Here is a 14,035-nt window from a genome sequence, read left to right on the forward strand (position 1 = left end):
CAGCTCTGGTGCCAAAATAAACTGCAATCCCCAGGAATCCCTAGCATTGGGCCAAGACAGTTATAGTGGTCTCAAACTGGATTGTTCCTCCTGTGTGTTTTGGACCTAACTGTTGACCTCACACCATATGATAAGTCTCTCTCTTGCTTCATTTCTTCATCCTAGTTCAATTTCTCCTCCAGCATTTCCTTCTACTTTGTTTCCTTCTTTTGCATTTCAGTCACCTATGATTATGACCAACACATCTGGCTTCAGTTTATCATTAGTTTCTTATAAGAGTCCATTTGCATCATCAGACAGAATGCCATTCCAATTTGTCCTTTTGCTTTTTCCCAGTTGCTGGTTGAGGGTGATTCAACCTGGGAGTCTCATCTTCCAGTATTAACTTGTGATTCCTTTTGGATTTTCTCCCAATAGGGTTTTCAAGGTAAAAGACAATTCAGAAGATGTTTACTTGAACAGTACTAAAGAGGGGTAGCAGAAGTGTCACTGCTTTTGTCTCCTCCTCCTCCTCCTGCTGCCTAGTAGCTTCTATTCTGTAGCTCAGCCGTTCTCACCATTGGATCTCATCTACTGATGCAGCCTTTGCTGTCTGAAGAGAATTGATGCAGCATAGTCTGATGTCTTCACTTTGAACATTCCATCATGGATGACAATGCAAGGAATCTAGACTCTCAGTAGAGTCTAGTCTTATGACAGTGTTACTCGTGCACCAGAGAAACAGGCTAAATATCTAGACCTAATATTGGATGAAGATACAATTGTAAATAGATATTTTAAAGTCTACTCTTTTTCAGGGTCTTAGGATACTGGTATGTCTGTGATAAAACGTATGACTAGGGTCCCTAGCATTTCTAAATGTATGAAAAGGTATCTGTCTGAGACCTTGAAAAGCTGCTGCCAGTTAGTGCAGATAGTACTAAGGAAAAGAGAGCAGTTGTCTGACTTTAGGTGTGGCAGCTTCCTATAACAACTGTTTTTTACCATGATCATACTTTTTACATTTTTATACCTCTGTTCAAACACTGTAGACTCCTTAGTGCTTGCTCACATTCAGGATCTGTGATAGTAATGCAGATCCATTAAATTCAGATATTTGTCAAATTCAGATTCCCAGACTGCTCCTGCCTCTGTTCTTGGGTTCTTCTATCAACTTCTATTGATCTCTTCTTGCCATGAAAGAACTGTGATAACTCTGGCTAGCAACTAAGCACTGTCCTGTTTTCCAATATGGCATTAACCAAGACAGGTCACTGCCAGGTCACTGCCAGGTCACTGGAATATGGCTTATTATAAAATGAAACTCCAATGGGTTGTCCTCTGCCTTCTGGAAGACATGGAGGTAATCTGATGGGGTAGCTGCCAGAAAAGCTGTACCATGAAAACACAGCAAGATAACCTTGCTAAAAGCAGTTTTCTGCCTTCTGACAGTAAAGCCAGACAGAGGAGGAGCGGGAGGCTGCCACACAGATCTAGGATGTAAAGACCATTTGCCTATTTTATTGTACTGGACAACAAGGAATGTTTCAAGGACTATCCCTAATGGGAAGATTGGGACTGAGCAAAATTCTTTAGAATATTTTTCATGCAAAATTCTCCCTTGTGTAACCATATGCTGACTTTTGTACTCTTTTGGGGGGGGGGGGTAATTCCCCCTTCTCTCTGTGTGTCTCCCTTTTTGTCTGTGCAGGAAACTTTTTGTGTGTGAGAGTGTTCAATAATATCACTTTCTGCACAGTAACCTGTTTTCTGCTGCAGAAAACTTTATGTGTAAAAATTGATCTTAGGGAGAAAACTATGTTTTCAGCTCAAAAAGCCATTTTTAAGCACGGTAATCCCTTGGTAAAATCCATTGTGTAAAGTGACCTTGAATAGTGGGCCATTTTCTTATTTACTTTCCACAGCAGAGAGAAAAGTATTGAAATTATTTGCAAGAATGAAATAAAGATTACACCCTTGGGCTGATCCAAGGATGGCAACTCTTAAGTCTCTTGTCCTGAGAAGGACAGAAGTACAGCAGTGATTGTGCGCTGCTTCTTTTCCCTGCTGCTTATATTCTGGCTGACCAGTATCTGCACTCTGTCTTCATGCTAGGTGAGAGAAGACAAATTTGCAGCCGCATTAATGTGCTGTAATGTTTATTTGAGTGGGAAGATATAATGGTGTGCTTATGACTGCAGCAGGTGTGCATGCCTTTCCTGTGCCTGGGTTGAATCAGGTCATCAGGAGGGAAGTTCTGTTTTGGGTTTTTTACCTGAAGAAATGGGATTTTACCTGAAGAGATGGGTTTTTTACCTGAAGAAAGTTTTGCCAACCCGGCTTGGTTTAAATTGTTGTTTGTTTCAATATAAAGTCAAGCAGCAGTGGTGCTTGTTCCACAAAGCGGCTGCTGTGTCACAGATGTGGCTTGCTAATTCCCTGTTGTTGTCTTCTGTGTCCCTCTATCTCCATTCCTGATGTCATCCTCCACTCCTTCAATTATAAGAGGATGCCTGAGATTGCATGAGCAGGGGGGATCCTTAGTGAGCCTTTCTGCTTCCTTTAATCTTTGGGGACACAACCTGTCTGTTGTTAAGTGCCACCAACTGGACTAGCTCCCATGACAGCCAATTGCTCTTCCAAGACAACTACCAAGGAGCAGTCACTGCTCTGCTGTTTAGCCGGAAGTCCCTGGAAATGTGTTTTTGCTGCATTTTTCATATTTCTTTTGGAAAGCTAATATACACTTAATACAAATATTTAGTATTTTTTGCCAGTATGACTTGGGTTTCTTAAAATGTTTTCTGTCTTTAACCTTGAAATCTGTTGACTCCTGCAAAATTTTGTTACAGTAAAGATATTAAAATTACAACTTGGTTGGTAATCAGTACTGACTCAGTACTGAAAGATTGAGATGAACTCTGACAGAGCATGATGGGCAACTGTAGTTTTATAGTTTGGTTTAGTGTTTATAATACCATCAAGGATTTATCTCTTTTCACAATATTTCAGATTTGGGGCAAGATAGAAAATGAGTATTATGAAGCTGAACTAATGAAATAATTTAGAATGTTTCTTTAGATTTTTGGCGCAAATTAGTGAGCCATCGGAAACATATCTTTTTGAGGTATTATGTAACTCACTGAGAAATTTGTAACTGCCTTTTTCAGTGTGGTTTTTACATAACATAGGACTTTAGATTGTGTGGGGAGTCTGGGTAGTTTAGTCATAGTTATTGACTAAGTGGATCCATAGACTCTTTTTCTACTTCCTTTCCCCCTAGATTTTGTCTCTAAAGAGAAAATGGTGAAAGATTATTGGGACGGACAGCATCTATACAGAAAATTGATTCAGCTTTCCAATGCTCTGTGGGTTCACGCATTCAAATTTCCTAGCTGTTAGTTGTAGGACAGAAGAGAGCTTTTGGAACTCAGAGGATGAAAAAGTAAGGTACAGTTGGGCCCCTGTATCCACAGATTCAACCATCTATGGCTTGAAAATATAAAATTTTAATTGTCTAGAAAGTAAACCTTGATTTTGCCATTTTATATAAGGGTCACCATTTTGCTATACCATTGTATATAATGGGACTTGAGCTTCGACGGATTTGGTATTCACAGGGAGGAACAAAACTCCAGGAAATACCAAGAGCCCAGTGTAAATTGGTCTGATGACATGGAGCACCTGTAGTTAAGAGAGAGGGGAGTTGGACAGGTTTGAGTGAGTTAGTCATTTCCCCCTCAGTTTGAATGTTCTTTCTTGTTCAGTTTTTTGCTAATTAAAGACCATTTAACCTTCTAATTCAATATATCAATATAAATAGAGGTAGGTTTTAATTTCTGTGAGTCATGAAATAAGATAATTTGTATATTTCTGAATAGGTGTCATAAAAATCTCTTCTGGCACAGATGTTTCTTTGCATTAGAGGAGCCCCATCATAGACTTATCAGACCACATGGTAGATACTTCTCCACAGTTCTTGTGGCTGTGGAATGTGTGTGAACAAATATAGTTGGCCCATGGTATCAACTGGGATTTGGTTCCAGGACAACTACCCCATACCAAAATCTATGGAAGCTCAAGTCCTATTAAATACAATGGCATAATAAAACATCCCTTGTATAAATTGGTAAAAACAAGGTTTGCCTTTTGGAATTTTTAGATTTGCAGCTGATTGGTTGATTCTGTGGATAAAGAATCTGTGAATATGGAGGGCCTTTCTGTGAAAAGAAAGTTGGGAACTCTTGGTACTGCTGATGTTCATTCTCCACACATCATTTAAAGAGGTCATATTAAACCTGTTCTTGCAAATCTAGGTTATGGTGATGAGTAGGACAGCTTTTCATCAGTTTCATCATATGTGAATATTGTAGATAGGCCAAATAGTTTTGGTAATAGGCTACTGTAATGTACTTTACATGTGCTTCCTTTGATGATTACTCACATACTTAACTGCTGCATTACATATTGCTTTATATCCTGATGATTGGTTGCTGCAGATATTTCATCATTGTTTACATCACTTTTAGTTATTTAAAACACTTTAAGCATATTTACAATATTGCTTTCAATCTATAGTATCATGTGCCCAATATAATTAGTTCCCTATACCTGATGTGATCAATGTTCAAGGGATAATGGTCTATTCTTATTTATTTTGTAATTGATCAGGGTATCAGCTTCAACACAGAAAGCTATTTTTGATGACTACCTAAATTATGGCATTCACTCTCTGTAGGGTTGGATGAGAAATTAGACCTCCAAATGTTTTTGACATTGAGTTTCTATCATCTCTGATCATTGACCATACTAGCATAGATTGAAAGATGAGAGCCATAACATCTGGAGACCCACCTCCTGTCCACCCCTGCCTTAGAGAGTCTCATACTTGAGTATCAGGATCTCTGCTAATTAGAGCTTCATTATGTTAGAGTGGCTGTTTGTATTCAGAATGAACTTAGTAAAGTGTGGGGTATTTAGCACCTTCATAAGTGTTAATTTAGAAAATGGTAACATATTCAACCATCATACTCAACCATGAACCATCATATTCAACCATTATACAGCACACCCGTGTTATACGCAGATTTAAGTGTATGCGGTAAAGCCGCGTGGGGTGCAAGGGGCGGCGCACCCCATTCTGATGAATGGGGCGTGCACCTGTGGCTCGCGCGCACTGCCACGCACACAAGCCCCATTCACTTGAATGGGCTCAAGCATGGGCAGAATTTGCCTTACGCGGGGGGGGGGGGGGTCCAGAACGGATCCCCCGTGTAAGGCGAGGTTCCACTGTATATTATCATATATAATCATATATGCAGTGCACCCAGGCGCACCGTACACGGATTTCAGCATATGCTGAAAGCCATGCTGGGAAACGGGGCAACACATCCCATAAGGAGTAATGGTGCACATGCCTGTGGTGTATGCGCGCCGCCGAGCCACCGCATGCACAAGCCCCATTCGTTTAAATGGGGCTCAAGCATAGGTGGAATTCCCTTTACGCGAGGGAGTCCGGAACGGATCCCCCGCGTAAAGGAAGGGCAGACTGTCCTCCTGATGTTGTTGGATTGCAACTCCCAGCACTCCCTAACAATGCATCAACACTGATTGATTGGGCCCAATTGATTTCTCTTGTGCAGTGTTTTTTTTTTTTTGCATTGATTGCTTTCATATTTCTTCCCACGAATGTCATTTCTTCTTCTTAGTCTCTGTGTCTCACACAGTGGGTTATCCTGTGCAACACATCTTTTGGAACTTTCTAGAGCATTACATAAGTTTTTTGGAAATAGTCCCACCCACTGCTTTTATAAAAGGGGTTCCTGCTGAAACTGCCAGTTCCTTTTCACCTGTCTACTGCAGTTCCTCGAATTTTGCTTGCCTTGTGGAGTTACTCTGTTATTATCTGTCTCTATCCTTATTGTACTGTTTGAGGAAAGTTGCTCACAAAGTGATTGTATATTGCTCACTGTATGCTCAAATGTACTAAATCTGAAGGGGATTATCTAGTACATGTATCGATGCACATATCACTATGTATTATTTTGTATACAAGGTATACCTGCTGTAGTAGTGGCAAGTAAATGTGGTTGTGAACATATTCTAGGATGCCTTTGAAACTGGAGAACTGTCGTTCTTCTTCGTGGTCTCTGCGAATCACACAAATGGGTTTATTCTGCGCCTGCGCAGCAATCCTCGGAAACTTCTAGAATCTCCAGGCAGAAAGCAATGTATCTTTCTGCAACTTTTTGGCGGTAGCCCCGCCCACCCATATATAAGGCCCCTGGTGGTCCGCTCCTCTTCAGTTCCTTCATTCCGCCGCGCTAAGCAGCTCGAGGAACTTCGCTAGCATTTCGCTTGCTCTTTGTGAATTGGAATCTCTGGCTATTCAACCTTCGGACTTTCACTTGACCATTCTTTTGGACTTTCCCCTTGGCTTGATGACTTTCTCTAAATTACGGCTTGACTTCGGACTGGTAACGGACTTCTCTTACCATGGCCTCTTTCAAGCAATGCACTAATTGCGGGGTGAAAATCCCCAAGGCCGACGGCCACGACAAGTGTGTCCTTTGCTTGGGGGAAGCACACGTTCCGGGCAGTTGTGCCCACTGCAAAGCCATGTCCGCCCAAGCCCTCAAGAACAGGGACCGGACACTCAAGGCCGCCCTCTATGAGAGGGTTCTCAGCCAGCCTGGCGGCTCTGGAGCCTCTGGGGATGCAGATGCTCCCAAAGCCCCCAAGAGAAAAGGGGATAAGCACTCCGGCCGGGACAAGAAGCGGGCTCGCTTGTCCTCGCCGCCTTCTAAGAGCCGCCGTAAGGGGCCCCCAAGCACGATCTCAGTGCCTCCGCCTGAGTCGAGGCCAGTACCGTCGACATCGCCTGTCGCAGAGCCGGTGAAGACCCCGACTCCGTCTGTACCGGCCCCTTCCCGGATGGTGCCGCTTGAACCCAGAGTCCTCCTCACCAGTCACCTCTCTGTACCAGCAGACAGCCTACAGATCGTGACCGTGGACTCTGAATTGGAGGGAGAGCTCCAGGACTCTGATGCTCCACTCTCTCCTCAAAGGCTGAGGCCAAGATCTCCTTCATCCTCACCAAGGAGAAGGCCACGCTCTGCCTCACGGGACCGGGCTGCGCTGGGGACCGAAGCTGACGAGGCTATGGCCGCAGACCATGCCCCTGCAGAGCATTATCGGGACCTCTTCCAGGCGTTCCCGGATCTCGTTCACGACCAGCACACGGGACAGTACCTCATCCCGGTTGACCCGTCCCACCTGCGTTGTAGCCTCCGTGCTCATTCACGGGCCCGTCGTCCAGATGGTGACACCTTTCGCCGGGACGACTTCGGGACATCCGATTTTCTCCTCAGACGGCGGAGCCCATCTGCTTCGAGGTCTGGCTGGGGCTCTCCTCGTTCCGTGTCTCCCATCTCGGATGAGGACGCCCCGTTTGTGCCCGAAGGCCCATCTGTCCCGTTGCCCACGAACAACGTCCGGGCCTTTGCCGACAGGGTCATACAGATGGCTGATGCTCTCAAGCTGGAAGTCGCCCATCCGGAGGATGATGCCCTTGACCCGGTGGAAAGGAGGACCCACGGCTCTGCTCCAGCTCCACCAGCCCTGGCTTACCTCCCGTCCCTGGAGAAGATCGCCAAGCATTCTTGGGACCCCCCAGCCACCATCCCGTCAACTTCGCGCAGGATCGAGAACCTGTACCGGGTTACTCCGTCTGTCCCGTCCTGGCTGTCAAACCATCCCAAGCTGAATTCAGCTATTGTGGAGGGAGCCCAGTCCACCTTCACTCCCAAAATCTCTTCTTCGCCTGTCGACAAGGACAGCAAGAAGCTGGACCGCCTTGCGAAGAAATTCTACGCCTCGGCGGCTCTCGACCTCAAGATCGCGAACTACGCAGCTTGCATGGGGGCCTACGTCCAGTTCCTGGTGGAGAAGATGGACCTCACCATTGCTGACTTGCCCGAGGACAGGAGGCATATAATGGCGGCTCTCAGGAATGAGATCCACCTGATGGCTGGCCAGCAGATCATCTCTTCCAGACACTCCACAGACTGTGCATCCAAGGTCCTCTCTGGCTCCATAGCTCTCCGCCGCTATGCATGGCTCCGGTCCTCAGACCTCACCCCTCAGGCGAAGGCGACTATTGAAGACATGCCCTTCGACAACTCGGGCCTCTTCAATAGGGACACGGACGAGAAGCTTAGCTTCAGGTACCGGATGAAGACTGCGGCTAGAAAGCATGATATGTCTTCCGCACCATCCAAGTCCCCCCGCCAGAGGTACCCTGGTCAGCGTCCCTGGCACCCAGGAGGCCAGTACCGCTTCCAGCCCCAGGACCGTCCTTACCACCAGGACAGTAACCCTCAGGGCCGATCCTCCCGGTCGCCTGCTCCCCCACCAGACAGGCGTCAATCTTCCCAACCCAGATACCAACAGGGCTATAGGAAGAAGGATGGCCGGGGCAAGAAGAGGTTCTGATGTGCTCCTGCGCACCTCGTCACCTCCAACAGGCTGAGCCCTTTCTTCAACACCTGGGCCGCCATCACTACGGACTCTTGGGCACTTAACATCGTCCGCAGGGGTTACGCCCTAGAGTTCTCTGAGCTCCCACCAACTGGAGCTTTTGTGTCAACTGTCCCCTCGGACACCCTTCTTGACGAAGTGCGCACTCTTCTAGACAAAGGCGCCATTGAACCCGTCTCCCCCTCTGAGTTCAAGCGGTGCTTCTTTTCCAGGTACTTCACCATACCGAAGAAAGACTCTGGCCTTAGACCCATAATGGATCTTCGGGCCCTCAATGTCTTTATTGTTTACAAGAAATTCAGGATGGTAACCCTTGCTTCTATCTTACCACTCCTACAGGAAGGCTACTGGTTCGTGACGCTAGACTTAAAGGATGCCTATTTTCACATAGCGATCCTGGAGGACCACCGCAGGTTCCTTGCTTTCGCTGTCGGACACCAGGCATACCAGTACAAGGTCCTTCCCTTCAGCCTTTCCACAGCTCCAAGGGTCTTCACCAAGTGCATGGCACCCGTGGTGGCATACCTGCGTCAAAGGGGAATCACAGTCTTCCCATACCTGGACGACTGGCTCTTCACAGCGTCTTCCAAGGACACTCTGCTCAAACAGCTCGAGTTTGCCCTGTCGCTCCTTCAAGCATTGGGACTACAGGTCAACTTCGACAAGTCCAACCTGACTCCTACCAAGTGCATCAACTTCATAGGAACCACGCTGGACTCTGTGTCAATGAAGGCATACCTTCCAGAGGCAAGGTTTCAGGCCCTCCGCGCATCACTGCAACCCTGCCTGCGTCAAAGGCGTCTGCAAGCCCGTGTGGTACAAGTCGCCATGGGACACCTAGCCTCTACCACCTTCATCACACCGTGGGCCAGGCTAAGGCTCAGGCCCCTGCAATCCTGGTTCCAATCCGTGTTCGACCCCGTCCGAGACACGCCTACCAAACTGCTCACCATCCCGAGGACCGTACAGAAGTCCCTTCGATGGTGGCTCCAGCCCGACAACGTCTGCGTGGGAATGTCATTCCAACCCCCGCAGTCAGACCTATCCCTGACCACGGACGCCTCCCTGCAGGGATGGGGCGCCCACACTCTGGACCTTACAATAAAAGACAAATGGTCACCGGCGGAGGCCACTCTCCACATTAACGTCTTAGAGATGCTTGCCGTGGAAAAGGCACTCAGAGCGTTCCAGACGGTCCTCACAAACAAGGTGGTGCTTCTTCTCACCGACAACACCATGGTCATGTACTACCTCAACAAACAAGGGGGTACAAAATCGAGGACTCTGTTGGCAGTCACCATCCGCATCTGGGAGTGGTGCATACAGCACAAGATCCTGCTGCAGTGCATCCATCTGCCCGGCGACCAGAACGACCTTGCAGACCAACTCAGCAGGTCATCCTCCACTTGCCACGAATGGAGGCTGCATCCAGAAGTGGTGGCCCGACTCTCCAATCGCTGGGGTCCCCCTCTCCTGGACCTGTTCGCCTCCCGGCTGAATGCTCACACACCGAGATTCTGTTCACGGTACAGAGAGCCCGGATCGGAAGGGGATGCCTTCCAACTCAAGTGGACTCAAGACCTCATGTATGCCTTTCCCCCATTTCCTCTGATCACACGGGTGATCTCGAAGATGTTGTCGGACCACACGGACACAATCCTGATAACTCCGTGGTGGCCCAGACAGCCGTGGTTCGCTCCTCTCCTACAGCGGGCACAGGAGCATCTCCGACTGGAACACCGGCCCGACCTACTTTCGCTTCACGACGGGCGAGTCCACCATCCCGAGATGCAGTCTCTCCCATTGGTGGCATGGAGGATTCGGTCCTGAGCACGCTTCCATCCGGTGTTCAGGATATCATCAAAGCAGCACAAAGACCATCTACACAGAGGTCCTATGCCTACAAATGGGATAGGTTCCTTGCCTTTCTGCAGACAAAGGGCATTCCACCATCCCGTGTCTCCATCCCTGTGGTCCTGGACTTCCTTATAACACTGACAGAAGCAGGTCTCTCCTTGAGTTCTATCAAGTGCTACCTGTCTGCCATTTCGTCACACTATTTGTTTCAAAACAAACTCTCTCTGTTTGGGGACCCTCTCATAAAGAGGTTCCTTAAAGGATTCAACAACCTGCATCCACCTGTCGCAGACCCTTCACCTCAGTGGAGTTTAGACACCGTCCTGGCACAGCTGGTGTCTAAACCGTTTGAGCCCTTAGCTACCACAGACCTGAGACTCCTGACCTGGAAAACGACCTTCCTGGTAGCTATCACGTCAGCCCGCCGGGCTGGTGAACTGTGTGCCCTGAGGGTGGACCAACCTTTCCTCCGTTTTCCTAAGGACAAGGTGGTGCTCCATACAGACATTACTTTCTTGCCCAAGGTGGTGTCTGCTTTCCACATCAACCAGGACATTGTTTTGCCGACTTTGGCTCCCAATCCGACCACGGACTCTGAGCGCCAGATCCATGCCCTGGATGTCCGGAGGGCACTGGCGTTCTATTTGGACAGAACTGCTGCATTCAGGCGATCGGAGAGACTTTTTGTATGCTACTCCGAAGCCAAGAGAGGGCTGCTGGTCTCACCGCAGAGGTTCTCTAAATGGGTGGCCAACACCATCCGTCTCTGCTACGAACTGGCCAAGAAGCCCTTGCCAGGTTGGGTTAGAACCCATGCAACTAGGGCGGCAGCCGCATCCTCAGCCTTTTTGACGGGGATTCCCGTTGAGGATGTATGCAAGGCTGCTGTCTGGTCCCAGCCTTTGACATTCATAAGACATTACAGGCTGGATGCCAGGGCCAGGCAGGATGCAGCCTTTGGGAGGGCAGTGTTACTTTCTGCCTTGCAATAGACCTGTTGCACTGTTAATAAATAACACAGTTGTTTGGTTTACATACTTTATTGGTTATGTGATTTATTGGTTATTGACACTCCCTCCTCCACTGACTACAGCTCGCTAGTCTAAACCCATTTGTGTGATTCGCAGAGACCACGAAGAAGAAGAACAGGTTGCTCACCTGTAACTGTGTTTCTTCGAGTGGTCATCTGCAAATTCACACAAACCCGCCCATCTATCCCCTCAGTGTCTGCTCATTTGACAACGCTTGTTGCCGCGCTGATTAGCGGCTCATTCGGAACTGAAGAGGAACGGACCACCAGGGGCCTTATATATGGGTGGGCGGGGCTACCGCCAAAAAGTTGCAGAAAGATACATTGCTTTCTGCCCAGAGATTCTAGAAGTTTCCAAGGATTGCTGCGCAGGCGCAGAATAAACCCATTTGTGTGAATTTGCAGATGACCACTCGAAGAAACACAGTTACATGTGAGCAACCTGTTCTTTTTGACCATCACAGGTAGTTGACATCAGAAGCCAGCAGGTGAAATTCAGTTTGTGCATTAGCAAGGTATATTTCAGTGGGGAAAACTGGTAGAACCATTCTGAATATTTCTTGCCTAAGAAAATCCTATGAAAAATTCATTGGGTTGCCGTAAATTGACAGGTGACTTGAAGGCACATACACACACAAGGTGAAAAGCAGTGGTGTGATTTCTCCAGCAGTTGAGACAAGAAAGCATTGGATTTTGTGTTTTTACATCTTTTCTTTATACACTGCCAGCTTAGAATGTGATGAATTTGTACTAAATGGTTTCTTTTAAAGTGTTGTATTTTACTAGGTACACAAATCTACTGGTTTTTTTGTTATTCTTTGGAAATTAGCTCCTGTAAGAAATTGTAAGTTTGGGGGGGGGGGGGGGAGACTCTTTTTAAATTGTGTGCGTGCTTTGCTTCTGTTTAAGAATAAAAATCAACTATTGGAAGTCCCATTTACAGATCGCTGCATATAATTTAATCAAAGAAGTCTTGTATCCAATTGAATTATAGAGGCTAGAGGTATGCAAATGTTGGTTCAGGTAGATCTTTGGAGGACTTTGAGTAGATTTACTTGGAGTAGAGTAGACTTAGAGTAGATTTTGTTCTCTCATTGGTTGTAAAAATAGCAGCAATATCCCCCTCACCCCATTGAGGTAATTGAAATCAAGAAAGTTTGGGGAAAATCAGAAGTGGATTTTTGTGTGAAAGGACTTAGTTTTAATATGTGTTATTTAGTTTTAGAAGTTTGTGGGGTTCTGTACGTTTTGAAAAGTAGAAAAGTGAGGGGATCACTAGCACTTTGTAGCCTTTCAGCAAAATGACATTTTCTCAAAGCTGGCCTGTACTGTTCTTTAATATGTTGAGCCACTTACTCATATGCAGTAGTGCACCGAGGGTATGCTAACTTGTTATTAAATGAAATTCTGTGCTTAGTTCTGATTTATAGAGGTCACCAGTAAAAAGCACTAGCCTGTCAACTCGTTTCACCTGGCAACAGTTCAACTAGCAACAGGCTTACCTTTGATTTAAACAAATTTGAGAAATATGTAAAGTTTGGGAAGCAGTTTTGCACTGATTTGATAAAAGCAAACCACAAAATGCTGCAGCGCAGGTGTTGAGAATGTTTGAAAGCTGATTGAGGGAAGCAGATGGCTTTAGTCAGTGGCATCCAGCCAAAAGAGCAGGTGCTGGTCATGTGACCACTGGTTACCAGGGTAATCTGATTGCTCTTGGCGTGCAGATGAAAGGAAAGGGGCCCAGTCTTCAGCTGTAGTATTGTATAATTTGTGGCAGTTAGAGCGGAAATAAATGCTGGAAATGGAGCCTCATAGTAGGGGAGACTTCTGTCCATATGTAGTATACACACTAGGACGTTTGGAAAGGGGACAGTTGTACAGATTCGCTTTTTAAAATCGTTCGCCTTTTCAAAAGATAGCAAATATTTTCAGGGCTGTCAAGTTTTTAGGGCTCTTTGCCATTGTTTGTGTATGTGTATTGTGCTTTTCATAAATTGAACTTTTGAATGTATATAATATTTTTTTTATTTTTCTTGCACTTCATATTAAAATAGTGGCACATTTTACTTGTGTTAAATGAAATGTTTTCACTTTATAAATGAGCTAGTATCCCTTCGCTTGCATTTCTTCTGTCATTCATTTTGAATTTCTCAGATGAAATTCTGTTAATGTATTTTGCAAAAGCAATGTAAATATACATGGTCACAGTTTCTAGGAACTTAAAATTATAGCTGTACCAGGAAAGGTGATAGAAGTTAATATTTGACATGTGTTTTTTGTTTTTGTTTTGTTTTTATACAGCTGTACTCCTAACGTGCACGTGTACATGTATGCATGCACAGTGCTTTTATTAAAAATATTAGAGGAATTTTGTCTTGTATTAGAGGATTATTTTGAAAGGAAAACCTGCATACATAGCAAATCTGTCATGTTTTCTTTGCACATTGTACCTATGCTATTCACAGTTGAAAATTGTGGCTTTGAAGTCTAGATGCACCTTACCTAAGCCATCCAGACAAAAAAAATCTCCCCTGCTTGCTGCAATAGTATGAGATCAGTGTAAATGTGGGGCGCTACTGGAGGACCACAGCAAAATTTTATTTTCTGTGAAACTTCCAACTCTCTTGTTTT

The 14,035-nt window shown here is 45.9% G+C and overlaps 1 protein-coding gene across 1 annotated transcript in view; it reads left to right on the forward strand.

The window, feature by feature from the left end:
* Positions 1 to 14,035, forward strand: part of CHD7 (chromodomain helicase DNA binding protein 7) — a 209,962-nt gene that overhangs the window by 118,970 nt on the left and 76,957 nt on the right. The gene's annotated exons all lie outside the window — the stretch shown is intronic.

The sequence above is a fragment of the Sceloporus occidentalis genome, unplaced genomic scaffold (assembly GCF_023333645.1).
Source record: "Sceloporus occidentalis isolate IW3139 unplaced genomic scaffold, rSceOcc1.0.p SCAF_3, whole genome shotgun sequence".
NCBI lineage: Eukaryota > Metazoa > Chordata > Lepidosauria > Squamata > Phrynosomatidae > Sceloporus > Sceloporus occidentalis.